General features: G+C 45.8%; 1 long non-coding RNA gene across 1 annotated transcript; it reads left to right on the forward strand.

Annotated features, from left to right (window-relative positions):
• Positions 1–680: 680 nt before the first annotated feature.
• On the forward strand, positions 681–5,591 carry LOC115547430 (uncharacterized). The gene is made up of 3 exons (XR_003977362.1): positions 681–718; positions 925–996; positions 5,553–5,591. It is a non-coding gene; the product is annotated as an uncharacterized LOC115547430 (long non-coding RNA).
• Positions 5,592–11,579: the final 5,988 nt, after the last annotated feature.

Raw genomic sequence — 11,579 nt, forward strand, 5'->3', positions numbered from 1 at the left:
TTATGAATTTAACATAATTCTATACAATTTGCCATTAATATAAACATATCTTAAATTATCCCACAATGCATGTCCTTGTGTTTTCTGCGTGGGCCGATGTGAAAGACCCTGGTGACACGCAGGCCACATGTTGTCCCCCCTCCATTACTGTGTGTGTGTACGTATGTAATTCTGTGTGCATTACTGTATACCTATGTGTGCGTATATGACAATAATGAGGGAATAATAACATGTATGCTAGAGATCAGTATTTGCTAAGAAAAGTGTGTTTTCAACACGAGAGCCACAGTACCAGTCATCACTTACTGAGGTGTTCTCAGTAGATGTCTTCAGGTGTTTCTTCAAGACGGGGAGGGATTCTGCAGACCGTAGGGAGTCTGGACTGTGAATGACAGCCACGCAGTATGAATATATCTGTGTGTACATTACTCTGTGTGTCCGTGTGCGTGTGCTTGAGTGCGTTCGTGAGTCTGTGTGCAGTAGAAGAAAAACATTTCCTTACACTGATGGTATCAGAGTGCAAGCTGATAATTGGTCAGAATGATCACAAGTGACGTTGTTTTTCCAGCTGGTAGAGCAAAGAAGAAGGCTAAGTCCAGACGCCGTGGAAGCCGTCAGAGAGTAACAATGGTCAACATCTCTGAACCGGACCCTGGAGTCTCTGAGGAACCTGAGGACATGTCTTTGGACCGGGAGGAGACCAGGAAGAGAAGATTTGGTAGGTGCCCCTTTATACAGAATTTAAAAGAAATAATCCAGTCCAAAACAATGATCTAAAAATGTATGAAATAAATTTAAGATTTATGTTTATAAAACTTTTTTAGCCGAAGTGACCGTGTGTGTGTGTGTGTGTGTGTGTGTGTGTGTGTGTGTGTGTGTGTGTGTGTGTGTGTGTGTGTGTGTGTGTGTCCTACTCCTGATCAGCACTATGGTTTCACATCGCTGTCATTGTGAGCATCGGACTGCTGAGTATTCTCCTCATCTCCCTGCGCTTCAGTGAGTCTAAATCCTATCCTCCTGAATAGAATTACAATACAGTAATCATATCATTGAATGTATTAATAGCAATGATAATGTTAAATATTGTTTTAGTTAGATTTAGTGATAATAATAGGGTTAGCACACATACACCGCACGCACACCCATAAACACAGCATACACACACACAAACAATCCACACACACGTCACGTGCACGAACACACACGCACATGCACACACACTGCACACACGGGCGTGCTGATGCAGGCGTTTCAAGGCGCAGGACACCGCCTACACACACACCACACACACATGCACACACACACGCACACACATGCACGTGCATACACACACTGCACACACGCGGATGCAGATGTTTCAAGACAACGGCAAGATTGAGATAACAGCCCTGCCGTCGACACACTCTCCAACCTGAGCCTTATGTCCATCAAAGACACTTTTTTGCAAAACCTTATTTTTCTTTAAACATTCTCCATCTCCTTGAGCCTCCAGAAATGTTTTGGGATATTGGAATCCCCCCTCCCCCCTGCCGACTGTATTAGTTGTTTTATTTTTCTTATGTTTTATGTGTAGGCTATGTGTGACTTTAGGCTACTGCTGCTTGTCTTGGCCAGATCACTTGAAGAGATGTTTAATCTCAATGACGCATTCTTCTGTTAACAAAAAAAAAACATCTCTCACGTCAGGTAGCCAATGTACAATCTGTAATCTTGCCCTCACAACCCCCCCCCCCCCTCACCCTCCCCCACACAAGCCCATGCTTTAGTTCACTATAGTTAGGTAGGTTGCTGCCTTAGCTGTTGTAACATGAACACATTTTTTAGCTGTTTGTTATTATTATTTCCAACTAACCAATAGTAGTTGCCATGCATTTTTTTTAGTAACAATGCACTTTGAGCCCTGAATAACAGTAAAAGCTATTGAATGATTGATTTGCATACATAGTCTACTACACTTTCCATTAAACAAATACCCCTGTAACCCAACAGTTAGCTGAACATTATATGGTCGCATCCTTCCACTCCCTGTTTTCTCACCCTGTTTAAACAAGAAATCAACTGCATTTGTCCCAGTGTTTGTGCTATGGGAAATTAAAGGTCCCATGGCATGCTACTTCATGGATGCTTTAATATAGGTATTAGTGGGTCCCAAACACAGTATTTGAAGATGTTCCTGAAATTCAGCCGTGGTGCAGAATTACAGCCACTACGAGCCAGTCGCACATTGAGCTTTCCCCAAATGTGCCGTTTCTGTGTCAGTAGCTTTAATGCAAATGAGGAGGAGAGAGGCGGGTCAAGAAGGAGGGTGGGGGTGTGGCCCTGAGCAGCTTGAGGCCACGGTACCATGCGCTCTGCTTACAGTGGATGTTTCACAATGACGAAGCATACAACAATCAATCCCTTTCTCCTCAATGTCTTGGTTCATGTACTTCAGGGAGTCAAAGCCAAAGTTCCTTTCCCCCAATTCCTTCTCAACCATGGTGGAGATAACCCCAACTACAGTCTGGTTGTGGAATTACTAGGGACGTCAAAGAACCAACGTTTTATGCGCAATAGCATCAAAGCAGAACGGTTATCCAAACTACAAAGCACCACACATGTGGCGCTCGTATGGTCGTAGCTCATTGTCTGATTGGCAGGCCGAATTTTCTGGGCGGGCCAGTCAGAGAAAGGGGAGGTAACTTGGCCCCTTATGACGCCATATGGGGCCACATTACAAATCAGCGCCCCTTAGCTTCCATTTTTTTTTATAGGCGAGCAGGATACCTAGTGCTCGTTTTACACCGAACGCAGGTTTTAGCCACTGGGAGACGATAGGCAGGCTAGGGGAACTCATATTAATGTTAGAAAACCTCATAAAGGGAGATTTTCATGCCATGGGACCTTTAAGCAATAAAATACACTATCCTTCTCCAGTATCGTTCGCGACACCCTTCTTCTTCGTCTTTTCTTAAATTTGTCTCTAACTCATGCTCTAATCTTTCATTGATCGATTCTTCGGATGTTGTGAATGCAACGGAATATATGATGCATCGTTGCAGTAACATTTAAGATGATGGCGATGAGTTCTGCCCGTTCTGCCTCCGTGCTGTCTGCGGTCAAACCAAAACAAACTACAGTTTCAGCGGCCTCACTTATCCCGCCTCTTGCGAACTTCGACCATGCGTCCAATCCCGCCCTTTGCAAGCCCACCCCCCTAGATTCTGCTGATGTCTGAACGACATCGATGTCCGCATATAAAGCATCAAGTGTGAAAAACCCTCAGGGTCGAATCTTCTGATATACAAATACGGCAAACTTAAAAGTATTATGCTTGCTTCATGAAGTTAGGAGAAAATTATTATGCTTGCTTCGTTACGTTATAGGTGAACCAATATATTATACGTTGTAACATCATAGGCAATTATTTTTTACATAATTAATTATATTACATTATGCGCTCAGAAATTAAATACAATATCGACCGGGGTTTGCATATTATAGCTATGGGTTTAAAAACTACTGGAGGTTGAGCGCAGGCAACGCACACACAGACACTCTAGTCTTACTTCTATATAATAGCAGGCCTGTCGCACCAGTTACTCAAGTTGGTCAGTGTGCACGTGCCAAGCAGCCTGCAGCTCTCACACACACACAGCACACGCAAACGCATACATACACCGCAAGCACGCACATACACACCGCATCCACACACACCGAACAAACACACCACACACATACGCAGCTGTGCACAAACATACACGGAAGCACACACACATACACGCACACGCACGCACACACACCGCTAGCCAATACAAAGGCAGCGACACACTCGCCCAGGTAAGCGGTTATGTTTTTAAACGCAACGGCTCCGCCATCGACACATGCGCAGGTAAGAACACACACGCACGCGCACACACCGCAGCGACACTCGCCCAGGTAACACGTTATGTTTTCAAACATAACGGCTCCGCCATCGACACACACGCAGGTAAGAACACACACGCACTAGTGTTGGCTCGTTCGTTCGCGAACCGGTTCGAATGAACGAGTCTTTAGGACGAACGAACCGAACCGGTTCTCTCGTTCGTTCGGTCGTCTCGTTCACCATTCGAGTCACCGGAAACTCGACTGAGCGAACGAACGAGTTTCCGGTAGCACTAACTCCACTGAGTCTGACTGACTCAGCTGAGAACCGTGCAATGGCGTGCATTCCATGATGCGATTTACTTACTTACTTACTGCTATAGAATAGCAGGCCTGTCGCACAAGTGAAGGTGCGTCCACACCAAACATGAAGGGGCGACATGACTCCATACAAATTCAACGTAGAGACGCGAATCGGGCAAATTTTTTGCTAGAAAAATCCGGCTAGAAGATTTGATTTGTAGCGCCCTGCACCAGCGAGCGCGTTCATGAGGATTTGCAATGCGACACTTTGGCTGTTTCCCAAAGTGAAGGCTGCAGCCTTTCACTTGAGTTGAAAGATTTGAACTTTGCCGCGACATTTGTGTGATGACAGCCAATCAGCATTCAACAGCGGGGCCACTGAGTGACGTAACGTAACAGCCAATCAGCTTTCAACAGCGTGGTCACTGAGGGACGTAACGTAACAGCCAATCAGCGTTCAACAGCTTGGCCACTGAGTGACGTGACGTAACAGCCAATCAGCGTTCAACCGGCCAACCGTTCCCTGCAGTGCAGTCCGGTGAACCGCAGCATGGAGGAGAAAGGGATAGTTGCCGTTTGCACTCCCGGATCTCTATCTATAAAAGTATATAATATTATATAATTTAATGTATGATATTACGGCCAAAAGCTGTGTGAGCCTCCGGATGGCCGTAGCGCGTAGGGATTGGGCTTCGAGGGGTTTGTTTACTGGCGTTTCTATGGTTACTGGTCTAGTGTTTTCCAACGGTTTATTAGCGATGGTATCTCATAAATCGCTGCCTAATCAATACTTCATTCACTGCCTCTTCCGTGGTCATTACGATATTATGAATCGACTGCGTCTGGTTATCCGACGTCCCTCCCTCTACCACAACAGGTAAAGACATGCTACGGTGGTTATCTCGGCCGTGGTTGACAATGAATTGGCATGAAGCTCCGTTGGCGGGCAAAAGATGCTTGCTTCATAACGCAGAGAGGAAATTATTATGCTAGCTTCATTACGTTATAGCTGAACCTAAATGTTATACGTTGCAACATTATAGGCAAAATGTTAATATATTATGTTCTCAGAAATGTGTTACATTATCGACTGGGGTTTCCACATTATAGCTTTGGGTTTAATTACAACTAGAGGTTGAGCGTGCAATGCGCACGCTCAACCTGTAATAATAGCAATGATAATGATCATTATTGTATTTGTTAGAATTTGTGTTAGGCTTACTAATATGAATAATTGTAACAATAGCAACGATAATAATATTGATAACTGTAGTTATTGCTATTTTAATTAGTATTAATATTATGGACTTTGTGTTTGGTTGGCTGTGGGTCCTGTGATGCTTAGAGACGATGTCGTTCTGTTTTAGAGCTCATATCTTCTGTATTCCTCTGTCCTGTCCTAGACTCACCGTCACCCTGGAAAGAGGGGAGAGAGCACTTACTGGATGAACTCGGTGAGGGTTTTATCCAAGTTATTAAATCAATCGCGTCATTAACATTCATTTCAAAAACACCCTCTGCTTCTGTGATTCATATTGTGGTCTACTAAGGTTTCTATTGTCGTCTATTGAGGTCATGCTTCTATGTGGTCTATTAAGGTCAGGTCTCAGGGTTGTGTGTCCGTAACGAAGACAGTAAGATAAGCAGTTCTCTGTTTGTTCAGGATGTTCTTTTACATTCAACAGATGAATTGACACTTCAGGGCTGGATGCTTCACGACAAGAGTCTCTACCGTGTTTCTACTACTAAGAAGGGCTGGAGGGCCAGTAGAGAAGACTGTCAGAAGAGAAAGGCAGACCTGGTGGTCATCAACAGCAGAGAAGAACTGGTGTGTGTGTGTGTGTGTGTGTGTGTGTGTGTGTGTGTGTGTGTGTGTGTGTGTGTGTGTGTGTGTGTGTGTGTGTGTGTGCGTGCGTGCGTGTGTGTTCATCTGTGTTGCATAACAACAGATGCTATTACCTTTGGAAACAGGCGTTTGTCAGCAGATTGATGGATACTTCCTGGATTGGACTGAGTGATCGAGAGAAAGAGGGGACCCACAAGTGGGTGGATGGTACCCCCATGACCTCAAGGTAAGGCTGAAGACTCTGTTCAGCAGCATCTCTTCTCTGAGAGTGACAGACTGACCTCCACTGTCTCCTCCTCGTGGTTCTCAGTTGGAGACACGTTAAACCACGCGATGACGGCGGAGCAAGAGACTGCGTCGTAGCAGGGGAGGACGGCTGGTCTGAAGAACCGTGTAATAGACTGCACCACTGGATCTGTGAGAAGGTCCTAGACCTGGATCATCTGGAGGCTGAGCGGAACAAAGAGGGTCCGTAGACTTTGTTTGTGTTCATGAGTGGAGAACGGTTCCTCCTTTCTGTTCTCTGTGCCGTAGATACAGTAAATACACTCTTTAGGAGTTGAAAGGTTGTTGGATGTGTTTAGGTCTACCAAGGTCAGGTTTCTATTGTGGTCTACTGAGGTCATGTTTCTATTGTGGTCTACTGAGGTCAGGTTTATATTGTGGTCTACTGAGGTCAGGTTTATATTGTGGTCTACTGAGGTCAGGTTTCTATTGTGGTCTACTTAGGTCAGGTTTCTATTGTGGTCTACTGAGGTCAGGTTTCTATTGTGGTCTACTTAGGTCAGGTTTCTATTGTGGTCTAGTGAGGTCAGGTTTATATTGTGGTCTACTGAGGTCAGGTTTATATTTTGGTCTACTGAGGTCAGGTTTCTATTGTGGTCTAGTGAGGTCAGGTTTCTATTGTGGTCTAGTGAGGTCAGGTTTCTATTGTGGTCTAGTGAGGTCAGGTTTCTATTGTGGTCTACTGAGGTCAGGTTTCTATTGTGGTCTACTGAGGTCAGGTCAAGGGTCAACCCTTTGTGGTTCACTTGCACTAGTTTCTATTGGAGCTGCGTTCTTCTCTTCAAGCTCCGCCCCCGACTCGTTAATCTCTTCGTGGAGTGACTTCCCCTCCCTGGGTAGTGTCTACAAAGATCCCTAATCTTTGTAGACACTGCCGTGGTACTTAATGTATGAAAAGGCAGGCGAGAATACTGGGTGTGAATCCCCTGGTCGCCCTCTAGTGGACGGGTGTTAGGAGAGAGTGAAGGGAGTGTCTGACGCTGCATCTCTAGATCCGTGTTGTAGACGTTCACTCCTCTCCTCCTGGTTTCTTCAGGTTCAGTGATGCTCACGGAGGAGGAGGAGGAGGCCCCCAGCATCACAGAGTTCCACTCCTCTACCCACGTGTTGCCCGTGGGCCAAACGGCCCGCTACACCTGCCACGCTGGCGGCACGCCGGAGCCCACAGTAGAGTGGCTCCACAACGGCAGGCCCCTGGAGAGGGACGGCACAGACGACCAATCAGAGGCCTGGGTGGAGAGGGGCTTCCTCTTCGTCAGAGGTGGGAGTTACGGCGTGAACACGGCCTGCTGCATGGCGAGCAACAGCGCTGGCACGGCCAATCACAGCGCTGAGCTGCTTGTCTTTGGTAAGTCCTGGATCAGGGCCGGTTCTGGCCCTTTTGTAGCCCTAGGCGAGATTGAGTTTTGCGCCCCCCCCCCCCCCCCCCCCCCAAATAGCGAGCCGAGCGTTGCCCTGTTTATTGACATTGCTATATTAAACATCACTTAAGACGCATATTAACTGATTTACCTTTTCTTTGCTTGCAGCTTTTTCACCCAATTATAGCTCCACTATACTACATTGCAAATAAATGTGTGATGCATGGACAACAAACACAAATGTTTCAGAACATTTTCATTTTAATTATTTTAAATGACCTATATACATTCATAAACACTTAAACATACAAGTAAAAATAAGCCAAAAGTATCAAGTCAAAATATGCAAATATATACAAAAATGCTACAAAGAATGTTATAAACTTAAAAAAACACACAGTAAAAGAACACTATAATGGACACTTGTGTGCCAGTTTAACTATTAAACATACACTCTACGAACAAAAGTGCAGTTGTATCGGGCATTTCTATTGACCTTTCAAAGTGACGCAGCATTAGAATTTGACAATTCTAGACTTCCTCATGGCAAATGTGTTGATGGTATCATCAAATGATATCTGACTTGCGACCTCTTGGTTGACGCTCATCAGTGCAAGCCCATTGAGGCGTTCTTGACTCATCGTTGACCTTAGGTAGGTCTTCAGTAATTTTAATTTTGAGAAGCTTCTTTCAGCAGAAGCTACAGTCACAATTTTGTTGGTAATCACTCTTATTTCATCCTAGACAAACCAGAAAGGGGGCTCAATGTTCAAAATACCGGAATTGTCCCTTAAAAGTCGGTGGCTAGCGGTGGCTAGCGGTAGCTGCCTGAGCGGCCGCAATATTAAGTGATGCGCTTGCGGCTTGACAGCCTGACATGAGTTTGACACTATAATGGCTGAGGTCAATTACCTCTATACTGGGCTTTCTTTTCTTCTTCTTCTTCTTTTTTACGTTTTCGTCCCTGCGTGCCAGAGGGTTTAACTTTAGACCTTTTCATTTTAAGAGTCAATAACTATGTCAAACTTGATCAACGCATCTTAATTTACCGAACGTAACGTCTTGCACGCCACGCCCCCCCCCCCTGCCCCCACCCCGTGAAAAATGATTTACAAAAAACATCAAAAAAAATCGATTAACTAAACGTCTGGCCAAGGGGGCGCCCTAGGATAATCGTGTTGAATAAAAAATAAAAATCTTCGCTTGTTTAATTAAATTAATTTAATTAAGGGCGCCACTAGAGGGCGCCCCCAACACATTTGTCGCCCTAGGCGATTGCCTAGGTCGCCTATGCCAATCGCCGGCCCTGTCCTGGATCCAAGGAGAGATGTTTGTTGTTGATGTTTTCATAACGTTGTTGATGATGTTTTCATAATATTGTTGTTGATGTTTTCATAACGTCATTGTTGAGGTTTGTGTATCTATGAATGTGTACATGTGTATATGTATGTATGTGTTCATATCTATGTATATGTACACAGAGCGCAGGAGAACAGTACCAGTGATGATGATGATGATGATGATGATGAAGAGCGGTTCAGCAGCTCATCATGTCTGGTTCTCCCTCAGATGCCTGTGACCTCACACTGGACCCCAACACGGCCGGCAGATACCTCTCTCTGTCTGAGGACAACAGGAAGGTGACGTGGGTTGGAGGGGTCCAGTCGTATCCGGATCACCCAGACAGATTTGGCTCCTGGGAGCAGGTGTTGGGTAGAGAGGCTCTGACTGGCCGCTGTTACTGGGAGGTAGAGTGGGAAGGATGGGTTTATATAGGAGTGACATACAGAGGAATCACAAGGAGAGGACTGGGTGGTGACAGCAGGCTTGGACGGAACAACAAGTCCTGGGTTCTTTATTGTTATGATGGCGGTTACTATGCCCGGTACAACGGTATAAAGACAGACCTCCCTCTCCCCCCCGCTGGCTCCACCAGAGTAGGAGTGTATCTGGACCGGCCTGCTGGCTCTCTGTCCTTCTACAGAGTGTCCCCAGGTGGAGGAGGGTCCTCAGACACACTGACACACCTCCACACCTTCTGGTCCTCCTTCACCCAGGAGGACCTCCTCCCGGGGGTGGGGGTAGGGGGGTGGAGGTCCTCATTCTCTCTGTGTCGGTTGTAGAAAGAGAGCGGGGGGCATTAGGAGCCTCCCGGGGTTCTGGGGGGCGTCTCGGTGGTCCCTCAGTTGTAGAGAAATGGGAGGGGGGGTCTGCGGGGTGCCTCAGGGGGGGAGGGGGGAGGGTGGAGGGGTAGAGGGTGGAGGGGGGAGGGTGGAGGGTGGAGGGTGGAGGGGAAGGCACTTTGGAAACACACAAACACACGCACACATACGCATGGAAACACATACACACACACACACACACACATATACAAACACACACACAAACACACACCGACAGACACACACACACACACAGAAACACACACACACACAAAAAACATACACACACACAGACAGACACACACACACGTGCACACACACAAAAACAAATGTACATAAAAACACATACACACACACACACTGAGAGGACTGACGACTCAGTGTCTCTGTGGCAGTTATAGTCTCTCTCTCTCTCTCTCTCTCTCTCTCTCTCTCTCTCTCTCTCTCTCTTCTTTGAAGTATAGCATGATAAACCATGAAAAGGCTTTTAAGATCTCCCATAGTTAGATAAGCACATTTATTATTTGAAATGTACATAAAATACCTATTGATGGTCAATCTTTATATATTTTCAGACTTCACGTCTTAAGGGCTCTTATATCATCATTTTTGTCATAATCCTGATTCACGACCTGATTTAAAGCAGATTTTATATTTTATTCATAATAACCAAGATGTCTATGGGATAATGTTGCAAGATTCTTTAAACTGAATCTTGATTTGTTGTGTTCTGTTGGGAACCAAGCGGCCGCAGAACATGTTCAGTTATTAAAGATACGTGCTCACCTGTTGATGATTTGTAAAGTCTGGTGCTTCTATTGTTTTAGTCCTCGTGTTTATTGTGTACATGTAAGGGACAATTTTTCTGTCTTTTTTGTTAATGAAGCATAATTGCAATAAACAACTCAGTGGATCCAACTGAATGTTCTCGTGTGTTCAGCCGATGATTTCTTGTTTTATTAGTGAATAATGCTTCCATAAGTGCCCTAGGAATAATAATATATTAATCAGAAATTATTAATGGAACAACAAATGTTTTTCTGATATTATTATTATTATTCTGGGACCTCCTCCCTGGGTTTTGGTTGGGGGGGGGTGCCTCAGTGTCTCTTTCGGTTGTAGAAAGAAACCACAGACAGACGGCCGGACACACTCCCTCTCTCTCTCTCTCTCTCTCTCTCTCTCTCCCTCTCTGTCTCTCTCTCTCCCCGTCTCTCTCTCTCCCTGTCTCTCTGTCTCTCTGTCTCTCTCTCTCTCCTCGTCTCCCTCTCCTCCCGTCTCCCCCTCCCTCCCCCCCGTCTCACTCTCCTCCCTCCCCCCCCGTCTCCCTCTCCCCCCCGTCTCCCTCTCTCCCCCCCGTCTCCCTCTCTCCCTCCAGTTTTAGATTACCAGGCGTAAAGAGAAAGAGACCCAACACCAACCCAACCCCACTGAATGAACACATAATGAAAGGTTCCTTCAAGGTAGGTTTGTACAACCTAATTCATCCTTTCACCACAGTGACTGAATAACTTCACAGAACTGTGCGTGGGTGTGTGCGTGTCCGTGTGTGTGTGTTTGCGTGGGTGTTAAATAACAAAAATGAACGATGCTAACGTGTTCAATAGTTAACCGTCTTCCAGGGGCGCAGGCTTAAACCAGTAGAAACAGAGTGAAGGGTTTGAGTCTGCAGCCGTCAGAGCGTCCATGTTGAGTCAAACAGCACTATGTTAGACGCTGGGGGGGCCATGACGGGGGTACTGGTTACATCTTGACACTTGACACAGTGTGTGTCTA

Source organism: Gadus morhua, chromosome 7 (assembly GCF_902167405.1).
Source record: "Gadus morhua chromosome 7, gadMor3.0, whole genome shotgun sequence".
Classification (NCBI taxonomy): Eukaryota; Metazoa; Chordata; class Actinopteri; order Gadiformes; family Gadidae; genus Gadus; species Gadus morhua.